A 14662-nucleotide genomic window follows, 5' to 3' on the forward strand; every position below is an offset into this window, starting at 1 on the left:
TGTGAGTTCATATTATTTAGTCTTTATCTGGTAAGTTATTTTTGTAAAAATTGTATTTCATCAGAGGTGCTTACCATCCTCTTTGTCAGCTATTTGAGGGAGTTATCACCCAGGGATATCTTTATTCCATGCCCTCTGCTTGAGGAGTTCTCTCTAAACAATGTATTAATTCATGTGGCACACCTCTGTGAACAACAATGCATGTTTGCAAATTCTAAACAGAGTTTTCATTTTATGTTCTTTCTCATATATACCAGGTTGGGAAACTCACTCATCCTTTTGCTAACAATTTCTTGAAAGTAAGGCACTGCTAAGGTACCAGATTATTTATGTGGAAACCTGTCGTAACTTTTGTTCCATGAAGGTTTTGGAAATTATCCTCCATGATTCCTGCAATGGTTAAAACTAACAATCAGAGTTATCAGTTTAGACATATTTTCTCAAGAAATTTTCTGAATTTGGTCACTTTTATCCTAAGAATTTCATTTTTGCTTTATGTTTAAAAAGTACTTTGGAATTGAAGCTAGAGAGATGATTCGGTTGATAGAATGGCAACTTTTTTACATAGCGCCCATGTTTTGTGGTTGTTGATGCTGCTATTTTTAATTCAGTCACAGATGCATGCCCTGTTAAACTTGTATTCCAAGTCCAGGAAGGCAAGGAGGCAGAGACATAAAGGTCTGTGGAGCTCACTGACCAGCCAGTATAATCAGTAGGTTTAGTTATTTCAGTGAAAGTCTCTGACAGAGGAAGACACTCAACCTTGACATTGCTCGTCTATAACCAGGCACTAACACACACACACACACACACACACACACACACACACACACACACACACACACACACACACACACACACAGAGGCCCCCATGCACACACATCAAAAATAAAACAGTAATATTTTTTAAATGTAAACAAATCCTGGCTTTGTTGGCTGTTTCATGGAGGAGATACACACCATCTTAAAAACACAACAGTCCTTTTCCACTATGTTTATAATTCTAACCCATTCCCAAACTGTAAGTTAGGATGGTCAAAACAGAGTAAAAAGTTTTCCTCCAAACACTTTGATAGTTATATCATATTTTTTTTTCAAAATAGGATAATTCTGGTTATTGGAGGTTGTTGCATCTATGGGATGAGTTGATGAACGTGAATACAAATTTGCTGCTACATGATGTTTGAATGTTAAGTAAAAGAGAGAGTGTGATCTGTTAATATAAGTAACACAGCCATGGTACAGTAAACTGTTATATTTGTCAAATTTTGTATCCTTAGGGCTTCTCTTAAAGATTCAGAGACAGTCATGTAACTTACCATTGATTTCTGTTTTCATGGGGAAAAAAAGAAGAAAAGAAAGAGTCATAAATATTTTCTTACTTATAAACATTTTAACTTAACTAAACGTAATTAAACATGGGTTCCTTTAGCCTGGCTCAATGTGTAAAGGCACTTGTCATAAGCCTAAAAGTATTAAGCTCAATCCCTGGGCTCACTATGGTGAAAGGAAAGAACAAACTCCTGAAGTCTCTCTCTCTCTCTTCCCTCTCACTGTCTGTCTCATCTCTCTCTGCATATATATATATATATGTTATATGATTTATTATAATTACACAATAAAATTTTAGAGATATAATAATATTCAAGTTGGTGCTATCTCAGAGTCAGCAATGATGTACATGAGGTCTGCTCAATTTGCCTTGATTAGAAGCCAGCCACACAGCCATAAGCAACTGCACAGGAAACTCAGAAATTTAAGCCTTTGGTAAGTGCCATAATAATAGGAGTTGGATCTTTAGGCCAAATGAGACTGACTGTTAAATCAACAGTAAATACATCATTTAGAATTTTTAAAAAATATTTTACAGAAATATGTAGTATAGAATCTTGTATACGTCAGAACGAATGTATAGTACAATCATTAGGAAATTGTAAGAGCTCTATATTTTAACTTTTATCTTCTTGTGTGTATTTGTATGTGTATGTTTTATGCACATTTTGAGTGTGAGAATGGGTGCACACCTATCACAACTTTCATGTGGAAACCAAAGTACAACTTTGGGTGTCAGTCACTGCCTTCACTTTGCTTCAGATGGGCCTCTTGTTATTATTTCTGTGTACACCATGTTAGCCTGCAAACAAGCTTCAAGGATTCTCATCTCTGCCTCCCTTCTTAACAAAGAAACACTGAACTTATGGACTTTAGATATTGCATCCAGCATTATATGGTTTTAAGAGGTGTAAGGTCTGGTATTGGTATTTGTGTGGTAAGTGCTTTATCCACCGAGTCCATCCCCTCATACCCACCAATCTGTATTTATACTTCTGTTTAGACAGTAACCAAAGAGTACATTTATCACATAGAATTATGTGTAACTGTATGTATGATATTTATCTTCTAGGTCAACATGAAGGATCTGAGTACAATCATTAGAGAAATGATATCTGAAAGTAATCATGGCTTCTTAAGGAAACTCCGTTTGTTGACAAAATCCCTGGGTGTAAAGTATTTGTGGATGAAGTAGTTGAAAGGCATCTAATATTTGACAGTAGAAACTTAAATCAAATCCCATTTAAATCAGATGCCAGCACCCTGCCTGGGCACAGATTCTTCTGCAGAGCAAAGGAATGCATGATGACAGCGTAACGAACATGTTTTAACAGTGGCATGTCACTTTATCATGGCTTTGAAATGACTAAGAAGCAGACTAATGTGATGATTAGAAGGAAGGCTCAATATGACAAAACTGTGGAACAGTTTCCTCACATCATCCCTTTGAGACACGTGGGTGGCACATATCACCTGTGTTTTAGAGATGGTAAGATGAAACAGTTTATGCACTGGGAGACATCTCACTGACATTTTGATTTTTAAAGAGTTGTAGAGTTTCTTTTAATAGATCTCTAATAGTTACTATATCAGCTGTGGTCTCCTGTGATATTTCTGAGTAACATCACATATGAGGTTGGTGAGAGTCAGGTTTTTCACTCTGCCATCTTTCCCCTAAACACATTAGTTACTAAAGTGGCAAACAAAAATAGAAATGCTATTTCTAGTTCTGTCAAGAGAATTTATTAGTTTCAGAGATCCTTTCAGGGCTTTTATAACTCATTCATCTTATCAGCTCTAAGCCATTCATCCTATCTTCTGTAAGCTATTCATCAGATCATTGGCACCTATGTAATTGAAATAAACTGGTTGCTAAAACATTTGCGATGTGCATGTTTTAGTTAATTTTCAATTAAAAGGTTATGATACCTGCTGAAGGAGGAAGAATGATTCTTTTTAAAGGACGTAGCCACTTGCAGGTAGCCCAAGCTCTAGTGGATAGCTCCATACCCATAAAAGTATTAGCAACATTAATTGGACTTTGCATCTTATTAAAAAGAATTTTTAAAAAGAGAAAAATATGTGAAGTTGGGAGGGGAATGTGATGGCAAGAACTAGGGGAAGTCAGAGGGAAACAATGGGGATAATATTACCATATATTATGTACATAAGTATGAAATCCAAAAGATTAAGAAAAATAGTACAAATTTTCTTATAACCAAGTCCTTACTATAACAAATTTTAAATGAATAACTTCTTCAAAGTCTCATACTAAATTCTAAGCTCACCATTAAATACTGTATAATTTTGTGTCTAAAATTAAATGATTTTCCAAATTGAAGTAGCAGTGCCTAGCAGTCAACATCTCAATATCTAACATGTGTTGATGACACAAGAGGCTTCTTCTCTGCCAAGTGATAGATAGTGGTGTGGGAATCCTACTGCTCTCATGTCTTATCACCATCTTTTCTTCAGCTCCGGTTATCCTCTGTACTTCCTCATTCACAGCTAACTGTGATTATCAATATTGTTAACAAACCTATCAAATGGGAGGGTGGGTAGCAAATGACAGGGATATTTATAATTTGGATAAGGAGTCTATTCTGTACTTCTTATCTGGAATTCCATGTAGGTACACTAAAACTCTAAAAACTCAAAGAGATTTATATACGGGGAGTCAAAATTTCACTTGCTTCTAACAGTACCTCTAGGGGCAATAGCAAAAATGAATTACATAAGAGTTAATTACTTTATCTCTTACTTGTTAGGGTCCAATTGTATGACTTAAAATTTTTAACAGAAAGAAATATGTTAAGAGCAATTTCATTTGGCAATTTTAAAACTAGTTTATTTTCTCTCTTTCCTTTTTTCTTTATCTTTCTTTGTTTCTGTTCATATCTCATGTTTACCAGTCTGTCCTTGAACTTGCCATTTGGCTGAGGAGAATATTGAATCTATGATCTTCCTGCCTCTACCTCCCAAGTACTCAGATTATAGGTGTGTTTAGGATTGAACCCAGTTGCTGGACAATCACTCTGCCAAAGAAGCTACACTCCTAGTCACATTTGTTCATACTTTCTGTTGCTAATATCATAACAAAGACATATAGTAATCTCCACTGCATATTAAAATGTATCATATGATTTGCTTGACAGTTTATCTGTTGCTATAAAACATGCTCTTTCAACATTTCATAAATATATTGAGAGACCCAGGCCCCAGAAAATCCCTGATCCACAGTGCCTACACAGACTCTGAAAGGCTCATCTCCAACCCCCAACGCAATGAAAGAAACACACGCTGGATTTGGGACCCAAGCGAGCAAATGAGACACTTTATGCCTAGACCTAGAGCCAGGGAAAACCACCCTAACTCTGAAACTAGTGAGAAAAAGAACACACTTGGCCCCCAGATTCAGGACATGTAAATGAAATTTGCCTATGCCCTAAAAATGGAGTCAAAAACCCAAAAGAACAATAGAAAGAAATACAGTTTGGCTCTAGAATCAGAGCCATCTCTGCCCCTGACTGAAAACTAGCCAATCCTTGAGCTAGAAAAACTGACCAATCCTAGACCAGAAGACTTGGCATTCCCCCTGGGTTTGGAATCTCCTTAGGCTGAGCATTTGCCCTAAACTGGGAATTCCTGCCACTTCAGAGAGGGTAGCCAATCACCATCCAGAGGGCTTAGAATTCCTCTGCGCAGCCAATCAGCTCAATCCTGGCTTGAGCCAATCCCAAGATTGTAACTATGCAGTTTTGGAGGGCTTGAGCCAATCACAACCCTGTAGCTAGGGCAGTTTAGAGTTCCCCAACTCCCTCCTGCCTGGCTACTAAATAAAACTCCTTCACTCCTGCTCCTGCTCTGGATCTCTCTTACTTTGCTGCTGCTACTGCTGCTGCTGCTGCTGGCTTTGGACTGACAGAGGGACCCGGGTTAATTTGCATATAAAGACTATTTGTTTTTGCATTGGAGCTGGTCTCCTGGTGCTGATATCAGTTTCGGATTTGGGGCTTACCAATATGATGTTAAACAGGAATAAACATATTTGAATAGGTAATTGTACCACATGAATTATTTTCTCAAGCAATTAAATACAATCTTCCCCATATACTATCTTTTTGTATTCAATTATCTCCCTTTTCTCAAGAATATTTCTTAGAATTTTTGCACCTTTCTCTTATGGAGGCTATGAAATATTTTACTTTTCAAGGAAGAAAGAACACTGCCCATGTCATTATCAGAGCACTATGGCAATATTTGGGCAGAGTGAGTCCTATGATAATAAGTTTAAATATGTCTAGAGCACAAAACCAATACTGGACTTTCAACTCTGAGTTTGGTGAAGCAGAAACAATGAAGTGTGCCCTCTCATTGCCAAGGAACTAGTCTGAACTAGCTTTTCCAAGGGAGGTGATTGGTTATATGACACTCTACAGAAAGTAGTATAGAAAATAGATATCAGTAAGGATAATAATTCTCAGGGCCAAAGAGATGAGTTTGCACATAAGAGCACTGCTGCTCTCCCAGAAGACCTGTGTTCTATTCTCAACACCCACATCATAGCTTAAAACATCTATGATTTCAGTTCAGGAGATCCGAAACCCTCTTTTGTCCTACATTTGTAGGGAGACACCGTAATCATGCCTCCTAAGGGCTGGCTACAGGTGTGCTTAACCACGCCTGTGAGGGCATGGTCAGGGGATGTTCAGGATGATGCATGGGGGGTTCTTAAGGTGCTGGAGACATGTGGGAGCTCCCTCTCTCTGGTCTCCCTAGCTGGCTGCCTCTGGGAACGATCCGGTATTATTTGAATAAAGATATCTTAACCTACAAGCTCGCATCACATGCTTCCACATACACTGGCACCATGCACACATGTGGTACACAATATGCACACAGCCACAACCCCTGAACATATAAAAAATAAATATACTTCAACAATGGTTTTTAAAGAATAATTCCTTTAACAACTAAACTTCTAAAGAGATTTCCATTGACTCAAATATTGTGTGCACATGAATATTAATGTGCATGGATACCTAGTAATTAAAAATGTCACTATTGGAAACATTGTATGTGAAGCTACTATTTAAAGGAAGGAATTTTATTCTCTATTTTTAAAGCCTCAGTGTTATAACAATATCAGTGCATTTGTGCCTGTATGTGTATGAACATGCTTATTTTTACCCATCCATGCATATGTGGATGTAAATGAGTGCATGTGTACATATGTGTGTGAATGTGTTAGTCCCAAGTTCTATGTAGAGGTCAAATCTCTCCATCAGCCAGCTTCCATCATACTTTTGGAAACAGAGTAACGCACTGAACATGGAACTCAATGATTTTTCTGGGCTGGACAGCTACTGAACTCCAGGGATCTTGTTTCTGCATACCCAGAAACTGGGATTACAGACGTGTACCATTGAACCTGCATTGTATATCTTTTTACTTTCATGGAAAGAGAACTTAACTGACTAACCTATCTACCCAAATTCTCAAAGAGTTTCTTTAAAACTTAAAAAATTTTTTGCTACATCTTGCTGAAGCAAATTGCTTTGTTGTGTTCCTCACAAAGAAAAGACAAGAAATAACAAATGTCACTAGAATTGATTTATCATGAATACAAAAAAATGACATCTTGCGAATAAAATTTGGTGTAGGAAGTGTTAAAGAGAGAGAAGCACATCCATGTTAGCATATACCAAGAGAGTTTTATGAAGCAAACAAGTAGATATGAGACTCAAGAAAAACAAAAAACGGTTGTGAGAAACTGATGGTAGCTACTTCATAGGCTTCAATATAATCTCTAGAAACTAAATAGAAGACTTAGAAATGCATGTACAACTTTAAAATAGAAGTTTGTTATGAAGTATATCTATGAAAAACAAAAGTGATTGAAAAAAATCAGAAGAAATCTTGCAAATCATCAGAGTCTGCAAGTGAAAAAAAAATGTAATTGAAAACCTGACACTCATGGAAGCAAACGAAACTCCAACCCACTCACTAGCAGGTATGTACTAAAACAGAAGAGCAAAATCATTTATATGCTTCAACTAAGAATTTGACCTATTGCAAAAATGAGTAAGTTCAGGGGGTTGGTGCTACAAAGCATAAAAAAAACACATATCAAAATATCAGACTCCCAAAGTGGACTAGCATGACTAAGGCATAAGTAGAAATTACAGAAAAAAATTAAATATCAAAAATAGATAAAGTGAAAAAATAAGTAAATACAACAAATTCAAACTCTCTATATAAACATATATTGAAAACTAATGCAATTTGTTTAAAGGCTAGATAGCAGTTTAAAACATTTTTTATTTATATTTTTTTCTTCAACTTTTTTTATTTTGAATTACAAACAGGATTGTTTTACATGACAATCCCAGTTCCCTTCTCCCTCCTGTCCTCCCCTACCCCCCCCCAACTAAAACCCTATCTATCATATATCCTTTTTGCTCCCCCTGGATGGTGAGGTCTTCCATAGGGTGTCATCAGAGTCCATTGTATCCTTTGGGATAGGGCCTAGGCCCAACCCCGTATGTCTTTGCTCGAGGAGTATTCCTCTATATGGAATGGGTTCCCAAAGTCCACACCTATGCTAGGGATAAGTACTGAAGTACTACAGGAGGTTCCCCTTGGGAGCAAGAGTTCCCCAATGTTCAGGTCACCTGTTTCTGTGGGTTTCACCAGCCTGGTCTGGGCCCCTTTACTTTTCACTCATCCTTCTCTGCAACTGGATTCCAATTCAGTTCAGTAATCAGTTGTGGGTGTCTGCTTCTACTTTCACCAGCTGTTGGTTGAAGGTTATAGGATGGCATGTAAGACAGTCATCAAACTCATTATCAGAGGAGGGCATTTAAGGTAGCCTCTCCTCTGTTGCTTAGATTGTTAGTTGGTGTCATCTTTGTAGATCTCCAGACCTTTCCCTAGTGCCTGATTTCTCTGTAAAACTAAAATGTCTCCCTCTATTATGATATCTCCATTCTTGTTTTCTTCTATTCTTCCCCCTACTCAAACTTTCTGCTCCCTCATGTCCTCTGCCTCCCTCCTCTTCTCCCTTTCTTATTCTCTAGCTCCCTCCCCCCCCTTCCCATGCTTCCAAATTGTTCAGCAGATCTTGACCATTTCCCCTACTCCAGGGGACCATGTATGTCTCTCTTAGTGTCCTCCTTGTTTATTAGCTTCTTTGGCAGTGTGGATTGTAGGCTGGTAATCCTTTAATCTATGTCTAAAATCCGAATATGAGTGAGTACATACCTTGTTTGTCCTTTTTCAATTGGGTTAACTCGCTCAGAATGGCAATCTTGCCAAAAGCAATCTACAGATTCAATGCAATCCCCATCAAAATCCAACACAATTCTTCACAGACCTTGAAAGAACAATTCTCAACTTTATCTGGAAAAACAAAAGACCTAGGATAGCCAAAACAGCCCTGTACAATAAAGGAACTTCTGGAGGCATCACCATCCCTTACTTCAAGCTCTATTACAGAGCTATAATCCTGAAAACAGCTTGGTATTGGCACAAAAATAGACAGGTAGACCAATAGAATAGAGTTGAAAACCCTGATATTAACCCACACACCTATTAACATCTGATTTTTGATAAATAATCCAAATTTATATGATGGAACAAAGAGAACATCTTCAACAAATGGTGCTGGCATAACTGGTTGTGGACATGTAAAAGACTGCAGTTAGACCCAAGCCTATCACCTTACACAAAACTTAAGTCAAAATGGATCAATGACCTCAACACAAATCCAGCTACACTAAACCTATTAGAAGACAAAGTGGGAAATACCCTTGAATTAATTGGTAAGGGAGACTGCTTCCTGAACATTACACCAGTAGCACAGACACTTAGGTCAACAATTGATAAATGGGACCTCCTGAAACTAGTTTAAAACAATTTTAAGATCATAACAGCTGCACAAGCTGGCAGACAACTGCAATCACAGCATTCATGAGGCCGAAGTGGGAATTAGAAGTTTGAGAACAGTCTGGGATACATAGAAAGAACTTGTCTCCAATAAAAAGGCAAAGCAAGTGGAAATCAAAAGGAGGACAGACGTGAAGAGGAAGAAAAGATAGAGTAAAATGAACAAATGATGAAAAGTCAATTAAAGTAGAAACACAAGAAAAAAATCCAAAAAATAAATGGGCAATTCTTGATAACAGTTTTGTCCAGAATTGAAACATTCCATCCTACAGAGAAGTTCTATAAGCAGGAAGGTAGCCAACTCAAAATAGCATCTGGAATTCCCTGAAACTGATGAGATTCACTAGGCTCTCCCTCCCAGGATAAGCAATAAAGATTGCTGAGAGTAATTGTCAGACAAGCCAAGTTGCAAACAAGATCGTGAGACAAAGGCTCCCTGGAAGAAGCAGAAACCAGCTGAGCTTCCTGGAGCAGACTTAGACCCTTGGAAGGACAGTCTCTCACCTGTTGAGCTATTCAGACTGTGTAGTGTGATTCATTTTCCCATCTTTTGTGAGCTGTCTTTTGTGGTGGGGTGAGCTTTGTTGATGGAGCTGTCTTTGAGTCATATCTGTTCTTATAAGTAACCCTTCACTCAATTCCTGTAAGTAACCCCAATAAAATTCATTGGCTCACAAAGGTGAACCTTGGTGGTATCCATACTTTGGTCTGCTAGGGCCTCCTAGTATGGGGTGAGCAAATATATGAGTTGACTCTCCAAAGATAAGTTTTGTCACACAAGAGCAATAGTAGTCTCTGAGATTTGGGGGGGTCTAATTAATAAGGAGTAGGGAGATAAATACAGAAGAAGGAGGAAGGAGGTTAGAATAACAGTGCAGATGTCTGAAATACCTATAATACACATAAGTTGATACAAATACACATATATAGTTTAAATGAAATTTCCCATCTGGGATGACAATTCTCCTTGCAAGAGCCAAAAACCCATCTAACAACAACAAGAAACAATAGCAAGCATGAGAAAACCTCTATTGCATTTTTAGTTCAAGAGACTCCTAAAACCTTATAAGCTGTTTTTATTGTAACTAGTTGCTCCACAGAGGTGGAAGTTAAGTCCCTGTTGCTAAAGATACCAACACCATGCATTTTGGAAACAGGGCACAGAGGTCCCTGAGCTGGAACTGACCTGAAGGCCTCTTCCCTAAGGACTAGCTTTCTTGGTATCAGATCATCGCACAAGTTTCCAGTGGAGGGAGAAAACCATTATGATGCCTAAGAACCACATGACAAAGCACAATAATCCTAAGGCTTCGGGAGTGATATGCATACCTTGACAGTAACAAAAAGCTCTCTAATTGCATTTAAGATCTTCTCAACAAAAGGCAAATCATGTCAGGTACTGGGAACCTAGCCAACTACCTAGGCCTAATGAACTCAGATTAGAACCTACAACTTCCATTTTACTAAAACAGCATAATCCCTAACTGCATTTGGAATATTTCTCCTGATGCTCAGGATAAATGTAGTCCTCACCTCTCATTAAGAAAACTTTTCTTTGCAACAGACAGAGATGACTCCTGAAAAATCACAACCAACCAAAATGCAAAGTTATGGAGTCCAGTCCCAAATGACATAAAAAAGATAACTCCTATTCCTAATGTTCAGGGATCATTGTGGAAGACAAAGTGGAAAGAGTCCAAAAGCCAGAAAAACATCCAATTTGCCATGAGATTGTGTCTCTTAGAATGTTGGAAGCTATACTCATAAAGTCTTACCAGCATGAGCTTAACAAGGATAATTCCAGTAGTTGTGGCAAAGCTCACGAGGCACCAATACTGCACAAAGAACTACAGGCAACTAAAGAATGTTGGGAGAGGGAGAAGTAGTCCTCCTAAGGATAGAACACCCAACTGCTTATCCAATACTAAATGACCATCATTAAAAGCATGTGCATGTAAATGACACTATACAGTCTGAAGAGGTTATAGTCATGTTACACACACACACACACACACACACACACACACACACACACACACACACATGTGACAACAATTAACAAGAATAGGGACAAAAAATTGAAAGACAGCAAGAAGGGATATATATATATATATATATATATATATATATATATATATATATATGAAGATTTGGACAAAGGAAGGAACAGTGTAAATAGTGTAATTATCCTACCATCTCAAAAAAGAAATTTAAAAATAATCTAACCTCAAGAAAAAGAAGATGACTAAATAACCATACAAAGAAAATAAACTGCAATCCAAGTAAATTCTCCAAACAACTGTAAAAAAAAAATCAGTGAATACATGAGGATAAGGTACTGCAAATCTATCCCTTCAATAAAACACTGAGTAAACTGATAAGAAACACCAAATTCACCTTTATTGTAATTGTGGCCAATGAATTGGTTCAGATATCCAGGAAAATACCTATCAAAAAAGTAACACTAAATCAGAGGAAGAAACACTCTGCCCTGATGCAATCTCATGCTTTTCACCTTGCTCCAGATTGGAGGCAAAGGCAAATGGTCTCCAATTTACAATAGGGCTAAAGCCTAATGAAAGCATTAAAAGTGCAAATACAGTAAGTCAAATATGCATTAAATGTCCTGTCCTTGTATGTCTTAGGTCCCAAAGCCATGGTTAGGGCAACAAAAGAATGAAGAAAGGTCAGATTGACATCTAAAGAAAAGATGGTTAATGTAGACTAGAGGTCAGGTTTAGTTAATCTTTAGCAGCCTGTTGTAAGGGAGCAGGAGCAGTCTAAATGGCAGGTTATATGGTGGACATTTTCTCTGCATTTTCACTCAGAGCCAAGGAAGATTTTGCCATCCTTCTGATCCTCTGTGGAAAGTTTTGTCACTCCCATGGGGCTGACGCACTGTGGTCATTGACATAGGTGTACCATGTCATCAGCATACATTCACTCAGGACTTCCCTCACTCCCTCTATAATTCATCTCCACCTTTATTCTTTTGTTACATATTCAGATGGATCTTCACACTTAATCTATGGACAGTTCATTGCGATGCTATGGGTATGGGTAACTAAGGGTAGTAAGGAGGTATATCACAGCAGCTCTTGTACTCAAAAGAAACCAAAGGAATCTTTAGCAAGTTCAAGCTGAGAAGGCCTGGTTGGGGAGCAGGAGGGGGGACCAAAGGCAAGATTAGCTCTATTGGTAACCCAGACAGAGACCAGGTATTAGTATCAGTTCCCTGGAACAGTTCAGACCTGAGCAAGCAGCTCTCTGGAAAACCACAACTTAGGGGCAACCAATCAACAGGTGCCACATGGCCCGTTTGCTAGCTCAGAAGGCACACGCCAGCATTCTGCTAGCTAAAGATAGCTTTCCCCACCCTGCAGTTGGAAAGTCCCTAACCACTGCAGTCTTCTGACCTATCAGCTCCCAGACTATTTTTTCTTCCACCAATCAGCTCCAGCTTAATGCCTCCCCCGCCCAGGGGATTCCCCTAATTCTGCTTGACAGGAGCTTGTGACCTTCTTTGGGGGATCAATATTCCCCCCCACACACAACTTGTTAGAAACAATAAATGCTTTCTCGATTATTGAATATGTGGCAGTTGGCCTTTCCATGGGGGATTCTCTCAGAGCCTAAAACAAGCAATTGACGCCTTGAAGTTTGTCAAGGATCATTATTTTTTTTGTAATATTAGCAGGAGAAGCCAACCTGATAATAACCTTTTGCTTGCATAAGATGTGCAAATATAATTTGGACACATGCATGCTATCATTATCAGGGGTCCAAGTACCCAGATGGTAAGCCCCAGTTAAGTCTCATTCGTAGCTGTGTAGACAATAAGGAGCTGTTGTCACAGATTGCCTGTACTCCACATTTAATTGTGTATAAATTACAAATATGTAACTTGTCCCACTAGTTGAATGGAGTCCATTTGACTCCAGGTAGTTAGAGAAATGTACCCCAGAATGGAAGGGATTATTAGCAGAATCAGGTATGAGAAGGTGTAATGCAGCCATTGTATGTAAAAGCATAGACCTGGTAGGCTTCTTTTCTGGTGGTCTTACCTGCACAAAAACAATTACCAGACACATCAGAAATATAAACTGGGTTATTTGGGTTGAACTTGAAGTCAGTCATATTTTTCCCTTTAGCTATACACTTCCTCTGCCCAAGTGCTCTTGTCTCATTGCTATTGGTTCTCCTCACAGCTGCTATGCCACAGCCACCATGACACCATGACAGAGACACCACACACATGCTGTGTTCTTGGGTCTGGGCTCTGGATGGACTATCTGGGTTATTACATATAGGTGAACAAGGAGGGGGGATTTGTGGTATACAGATGATCAAGTGCACAGAGTTAGCTAATCTCAGTAGAATCCATCTTTGTAGGGAAACAGCCTTCAGGACATAAATATCCAGGGACAGAAAGATACTGTGGATGTTTTCTGCACACACTGTTTGCACTTGTACCTAAGGAAGACCTTAGCAACCCTCTGAGCTTCACCCAGGGAAGGCTTTGCAACTCCCATGAAGCTGAGGCATTGGGCTCTTTGACATGGCTTCACCCATGTTAGAACTTTACTCTCTTCCTACTTATAGACCATAATAGCCTAGTGACATAGAACATTGTAAACTATTGAAGACTGCATGACTAACAGGAGTTGTAGCATACTATGATTTATGAGTTGCATGACAAATTATGCTACAAATTCCCATCCCAAAGTAAGTTTTCTAAGAAATGAGCATCACATTTGCACAACTATAAATCAGAAAGTTAGAGACTTTGGAACATAATCTAGATTATTATATTATGAGTCTCTAATTTAGAAATTTACCAGTCTGACTCAAGTTTTGCTTTTAGTAAAACAGTTTTGATTTTACTAAGATAGAGGCTTTTTATTAAAATAACTGGCCACGGTCAAACAAGTGACTTCTCTAGGTGAGGCCTTGGCTATTGTTAGTACAAGGATTATAAAGGCAAAACAACACAAAGTTGTAATTTTGGGGAGTCAAATTAACTCATATTCTATCTAGGTACAGGAGAAGCTTGGTTTTGTAATAGACATCTAGCTGGTGCCTCAGCCATCCAAGCAAGCAAGCATTTCACACAAAAGCAGAACATAGCCATTACCCTGTTAAATCTTGTGACCCATTACCTTGTAAGAAGAGCTAAGGCAGTGAAATATCTTGCAACAATCAGCAGTTTTTAAAAATATCCCAAATGTATCAGGAAGTTACCCATCTTGGGCAAGTTAGCTGACAGGGAATGTTCAAGGTGGAGCAATTTCCTTATGACTTATACAAGCTAAATATTATTTTGTTTTTACAAGCCTAGCACAGTATACTATCCTCTAAACATTATGCTCACTGACACAATTAC

The sequence above is a fragment of the Cricetulus griseus genome, chromosome 2, assembly GCF_003668045.3.
Source record: "Cricetulus griseus strain 17A/GY chromosome 2, alternate assembly CriGri-PICRH-1.0, whole genome shotgun sequence".
Classification (NCBI taxonomy): domain Eukaryota; kingdom Metazoa; phylum Chordata; class Mammalia; order Rodentia; family Cricetidae; genus Cricetulus; species Cricetulus griseus.